The sequence below is a fragment of the Chlamydotis macqueenii genome, chromosome 1 (genome assembly GCF_036417535.1).
Source record: "Chlamydotis macqueenii isolate bChlMac1 chromosome 1, bChlMac1.mat, whole genome shotgun sequence".
NCBI classification, from domain to species: Eukaryota; Metazoa; Chordata; class Aves; order Otidiformes; family Otididae; genus Chlamydotis; species Chlamydotis macqueenii.
In genome coordinates, this window is record NC_141556.1 from 123,163,840 (window position 1) to 123,170,548 (window position 6,709).

General features: G+C 44.7%; 1 long non-coding RNA gene across 1 annotated transcript; it reads right to left on the reverse strand.

Moving 5' to 3' along the window:
• Positions 1 to 1,409: 1,409 nt before the first annotated feature.
• LOC147602268 (uncharacterized) lies at positions 1,410 to 2,788 on the reverse strand. Its single transcript, XR_015257793.1, has 3 exons — positions 2,587 to 2,788; positions 2,402 to 2,488; positions 1,410 to 1,568 (listed from the first exon to the last, which is right to left on the reverse strand). It is a non-coding gene; the product is annotated as an uncharacterized LOC147602268 (long non-coding RNA).
• Positions 2,789 to 6,709: the final 3,921 nt, after the last annotated feature.

Consider the following 6,709-nt stretch of genomic DNA (forward strand, 5'->3'; position numbering starts at 1 on the left):
ATGGTCGGGGGAAGAACTCCTCACATTCCTCCCCTGCTCCATTGTGGGGTCCCTCCCACGGGCCACAGTCCTTCGTGGAACTGCTCCGGCGTGGGTCATCTCTTCCATGGAGTTCAGTCTCTCCAGAACTGCTGCCCCAGCGGGCCCTCCATGGGCCACAGCCGCCTTCAGGCATCCACCTCCCCTGGTGTGGAGTCCTTCATGGGCTCCAGGTGGATCTCTGCTCCTCTGCGGACCTCCATGGGCTGCAGGGGGACAACCTGCTCCACCATGGTCATCACCACAGGCTGCAGGGGAATCTTGGCCAGGAGCTGCATTACTCCTCCCCTTTCTTCTGAACTGACCTTGGTGTCTGCAGCCGTTCCTCTCACATGAAAAGTTCTTCACAACAGGCTGGCAGACACCTCTCAGAATCTCTTCACATCATCCAGCTCATCTCCTCTCCACTTCTTGCCACCAGGCCGGGCCAAGTCGGGCCCAGTCGGCTGCCTGGCGAGAGGCCAGAGGGTGAGGCCTGCAAGGCCCATGAGGCCTGCGCCTCCCCCTCTGTGCCTCTGCCCCCGCTCAGCTTCTTCACATCTACTCTTTTTGTTTGTTTGTTTTCCCCTTCTTAAATACGTTATCACAGAGGTGTTGTCACGGAACATTCTGCTCCCAGTCGGCTCGGCCTTGGCCAGCAGCGGTCTGCCCTAGGCCCGGCCGAGTCCACTGAACAAAAGGGGAGCAACTTCTAGCAGTTTCCTACAGAAGCTACCAACTTAGGCGCCCCCTCACTAAACAAAATCACAATACCTGACAAGACTATGTCAGGTCTGATAAGACTGTAAATTGGCATTCTTCAAGGTCCTGACATCCTCATGTAGGGTGCACTGCATGCTTTGCTGTTTGCATCCCCCCTGTATCACAGGTAGCTGCTGCTCGCATGCTGCAGCCCCCTGAAAACACACTCTGAAAATTATTTTCATTAATAGCTTTCTGTAATGTTTTATGAGCCACCTATATAGGCTGTCCACACCTCCAAGCAATTAGCTGTGTCTCCAAAGTACGGGCATGTCCCACTTGTAGAAGACAAATGTTCTCTCTACACAGCAAGAGAGCTAAAGAAGACTTGTTACCACTTAAACGAGCGAGTTTAAGTGTTCATAAGGTAAAGCAGACCATACACTTGTATGGGGATGCCTGCATAAGCCAGGAGGTAACTGTTTGGCTCCGGATTTGCAAACAGATCTGGACCACGAAAAAGATGTGGCAAGACCTGGGACAGATTCAATGCTGTCTCCTACCCTTCTCTGGCAAAACACCAAGCTGCCGCAGGCTTCCCTCTCTCCCTCCCCGTTGCAATGACTCTAGGAGCTTTAATTAAGCAAATGCACAGGCTTGTGCTTTAGCATACACAGTCTCTTACCCATGTTAAATGTGGGTTTGCTGCATCCAATGTCATCGCAATTGTGAAATTTCATGTGGAGCACTTTTCACTGGACTGCGTTCAGTTATTTACTCAGCCTCTGGCTCTGTCCCCGCTGAATACAACAGCACTGACTTCAACACAAGGAGTATCAGGCATGCAGCTGGGAAGAGAAAAAATGTGAATTAAATGCCACTTAATCTTATTTAATCACATTTCCTCTCCTCCTTGCCCAAAAGAATAAGATTTAGAAAAGAAATAGACTGTCTGAGAAGGAAAACTATTCAGTCAGTTTCAATGTCAAGATCATGCCAACTAATATTATCTATTTCAGGACTTCCTGCCTTGCTTATCTCCTTTTAATTAACCTATTTCTGCCCTGGACCGTGTGTTTGCCTGGCAGACACAGTCCCATTTTGCAATTGCTCTTGGTTAAATAAAAGAGTCTGTAGCAGCATCTGTGATCAACACTGCTGCTACGCATTTCCTGAAGCAAAGCTAAGAGCAGCGTGCAAGTGCGGCCGGGAAGGAGATGTGGAACAGGAGTAACATAGCGGGAAGCTAGGGTCTTACTCGAAATGCTGCACATTGAAGTGGCTGATAAAACAAAGTGGTCCATCTCCTTCTGTCTCCCTGTTTCTACAGCTCAGATATCTGAACACAATCCTGGAGCCAAAGGGAGTGCCATCAGCAGAATTTCTATTCATTCTTATCTTCTAAAGTGCAGATTTAAAATCCTCTTGTGAACAGGCCATTGCTGGGTGACTAACAACTTGCTTCCTAAATGGAGTCCATCCCTTTATTAAAAATCTGAAAATAAATCCGATAAAATTCTCATACTCCAGATAACACCTAGAGGTCCCAAATATGTGTTATGCAAAAGGCAGTAGTCCCAAAAATTTGTAGTTTTAACTGACAAATATTTTCTCTCTTATAATTTTAGCAGCAATTTGATGCAGCCCTGGACAGCAAAGAGAGAGATGCTAATCCACTTACCCAAGAAATCCTGTCCTCCAAAAAGTAGGGAGGCTCGAGCAAAAGGGCAAAACTGAGCTTGAGCAATTCCTCTTCCAATGCTGTAAACTACAACAGGAACATTACATAAATAGAAGAGTTGAAGGAAGGAAGGAAAACAAGACTCCAATGCAAGAAAACAAACAAGAATGAGTAGGATAAAATACCTTTATCTAGGCAAGTGAAAAACTTGTTGGTGAATACAGAAAACTGATGCTATGAACAGATAATTTCACAGGTGATTCCTTTTCTCCCCAATTCTTTTCCTTATTGTGTTCAATAATTAATATAAAATGGTGGCTATTCAGTGCAGGAAAGCTGTATAAATGCAAACTAAACACAGCCAGCTATTAACAATTGCAACAGCGATTTTGGAAGAGAAAACCAGATAAAAGGCAATTTAGAAGAAATTCCTCCAAAGGTGGCAATCGATGGCAGGATCAAACCTGGAAAAGAGCACTGGAAAAGAGTGTGTCTGAGCTGCCTTAGAGGTGATGCTCTTATGCTGTGGCACAGTCTGCATGTGGCCTAACAGCGATGTGACTCCCCAGAAGTCCTCTGTTGGAGCCCAATGCCTTCCAGCCTGGTCCAGCTACAAGCACCGCAGTGTCTCAGATCACAGGCAAGCAGCAATGTGAAAGCTGAAGATAAAAGATAAACACAAGCTTTTCTCTCCCATCATAAGCTCAACTGAAACATAACACAATCCCAAGCAGAGAGGAGATAATCTTAGATGTTGTTGCCAACCTGCTTGCTTACTTACTGTCAGATGACAAATACTGGCGAGTCTTCACCTCCTCCTGTTTGACTGATGAAAATGTTGTTTTCCAGAGTTTCTCCTGTCAAAGGCACACTGAAGTGGACATAAACTACAGTGTATGCACAAAGCCAAACTATAGAGTGGGGTGGCGAGGCTGCTCCAGCGCCATGCCCCGAAGCTGCAGTGAGGCTGACCACAATTTCCTCACGCTTTCTTTTCTTGTTCAGGGTAATTTTGTTTCCCAAGGATGGTTATACTCGGGCAGGAAAGGAGCATCTTCAGTGTTGCGGACAGGCTAGGCTTGAACACAGACCTCAGGGGTTTCGCCTCTAAACAGGGCAGTCACAAACAGAACGGAAACGTTAGAACCCTTAAATGAAAAGCGCATACCTCTGGCAACAAATATCGATGTGCGAGCTTGCTATACCAATTAGCAACACAGGTTTTTTTTAATACCTCTCCTCAGATTGAAAAATAAGAAATACGAGCTCCCAAGAGTAGACTACAGAAGAGCATCATCCAGCACCACTAAAGACCATTTAATCAACTACTTCCCTCCAGCACTGGCCAGGGAAGAAGGATTTGCTTCTCAAAACACTCTTTTGTCTCTCACTCTTTTAGGAAGGATTTTCTGCTTTATTGTCTTTGCCTGACCCAGACCAGCCCCTCTCTCAACTGGGCAAAACATCCCTGGGAACTAAAAAAATTGTTGTGAAATAGAGCTTGAAAAGTGCTGGGAATATTACATCAAAACACTGTGTTTGGATGCTGCTTAAAAAATGTTTTCTTTCCAAAATGCTTACATGTTCTGTCTGACATCAAAACAACCAATTCCTCTGAAATGATACTATTTATCTAAACAAAATCTAAAGTAGAGAAAGGTTAAAAGGATTAAATAGTCCCAAAACAAAGTCAAAAAATCTCCTTTTAGTTCAAATAAAGCATTTGAGTTTCACAAAAGAATCCTTAAAAATACCCTTTTTGGCTCAGCATCAGGCGAACATTTTTCCATTCTTTTGGTTCAATTGCCATTCTGACAAAACTAATATTCACCTCTCTCTCTTCCACAGCACAAATTCAAAGCAGGAGCACCCCTATCTTCCCAGACAATGCTGTGTTCTTTCCTAAGAAGAATTTCTTTTCAAGCTGAGATGTCTTGAGCATAAAATCTATAAATAGATGCTGAGGAAGGTGACTTGGGACAGCTGCGAGCTGTATAAAGGGCGATTTCCTTACTCAATGTGAGTTGCAAAATTGGATTCAATTTATTTCTATGCCAAAGACTCATAACCATGTATCCAGATGTCTGTAATTTTCCAGAGGAGGAACTAGCAAACCTCCCTCAAAAGGGAAGCGGGACTATTTCTTGGGGAACTCTTGTACAGCTCAGTCTGGGGGTGCTGGACTGCAGATCAGGCTTGCAAAGGTGATGGAGAAGGGCAAAGCCAGGGACATAGCTCCGCTCTCCTAGCCCAAAAGTGCAGTTTCATGTATTTTCATGTATTTCAAATATCTGAATGTCAAGTGGAGTGGAAGGCTCAAGGAAATGGTAAGAGGGTGATAGGAGCTTCCCCTGAGCTTATCCACAGGCTGACAGTGACCAGGCTGCCTTCGGGATGACGGGGCCCTTGCTCAAACTCGGAGCTGACAGAAAGCTGTGGCGCAAATCTGCTATCACAAACACTGCCGGAGTCAGGCATTTTAATAGATGCTGAAGGTGAGATGTGCATCCAGCTGTAATTACCTTCCCACAACAAGCCCAAGAGGTCCTGTAAGTCAAGGCTTAGAGACATTCATAGACAGCGGAAGGAAAAGGTCATTGCCTCTGCGGTAGCTGTACCTTTACCACTGGGTTGTTTGTGATAAGTCTATCTGAACATCCAGGTATGAGAGAAAATAACAGATTTTAACTAAAACCTCTAGCTTACTATCAACAGCAAAAGCAGCTTTAATTTATGTATGTAAAGAGCTTCCACTTAGACATCATATCCACACCGTAATTTCAAATATACAACATACAAAACTGCAGCTAACAAGACTTAAAATTAAAAGCCTGATGATTAATCCATCACTTCACCTGTCTTCCCAAATTATGCATGTTTAGCCAAATAAAGTATTAACATTCTACATTTTACATACAGCAGGACTGAATAAAATAAACCACTCTGACAAATGTTTCCAGACGGGGGGGTAAAAAAAGTAAGACTTGTAAACTGTTGAGAAAGCTGATGTAATAATACACAAGAAGCTCTCGGAGATTTAATAACCAAACGGCTAAGCTTTCTAAACAACAACTTGCCTATATTTTCTGAACGCATCCATACTTGCACCGAATGACACCGTTGTGCATTTGTGGTCATTGTTGCTGCCAAGGAATCGCAGTGAGGGCCACGGGGATGGCTGCTGCACCTTTTCCCGTTACAAAAGGTTTCGCAAGGCACCCCAAAAGCTAGAGATAGAAAAGATGAAATTGAAAAAGTAGAGAGAGCTGAAAATCACCTTCCATCAGGAAGCACAGTGTGGGGCTGAGAGAAGCTGCCTGGCATAACTGCGGCTTCTCACAAAAGCAGCCTAAGAATATGCCGAACAACTGATTCAGAGCAGACCAGGAGGGAGCGTATTAAAAAGCAATGCCAGCTTGCGAAATGCAACCAGAATAGCACGGAGTGCGGTGACACATAGTCAGGGAAACAGGCTCACTACCTAATGCATATGTTTGGAAACTGTTTCCGAGGGAGATTTTCCGGTGAGAGGTACAGTTTGTTCCTCTTTCTCATTTAGCTAGGTAACATTTTCACTGATTAAGGAGAAACATAAACCAGTTAGAGCCAGACTGTGACACATCCTGGCTCATGTCTACACTGGAGCTAAGAGGCTGAAACTACGTCACCAGACCTGCGAGCTCTTTCTGGAGTGTTGTATGTGACGCAGTCAGGTTGCCCACTGAGGAGACCCTGGACCGCGGGCAATTCAAGATGCATTTTTCACACATTTATACAGCATGTCTTGCACTTCTCTCACAATATGCTTGTACATAAAAATGTTAAAACCTGAAAGGGATGACTTACAGGGTGAGAGCGTGTGACAGCAAGGCACCAAGGGAAAGATGAAGTTTCTGAGGGAAGGCTGCTCCTTGGGCAGACTGTGATCCAGTAAGTCATTCCTTGACCCTACTTAGGCTTTTTGCCTGCTGTCATGAGGTAATGCTTAAGAAGAGCCAAAGTTGTTACTGATTTTCCATCTATTAATGGCCTGTTAGTAAGCGCTGTCACCATCACATTACGGTGTTTTTAAACAATGTCTAGAAAATGGAGGGAACGTGCCATCCTCTGGCTCCTCCCCAGCATAGCCCAGCTCCTGAGATGGGGTTGTTGCCGTCTTGTTGGTGGACTTTTTAAATAACCACTAAGACCTCAGAGCCAAAAGTATGGTAAAATGACAGCCTATGAATAGCCAAGGCACCAGTAATCCAGTTTTCCAGTTTGTTCTGGCATTGGCCTTTTGAGTCTGTTATAAGGCTTAGTGATTTC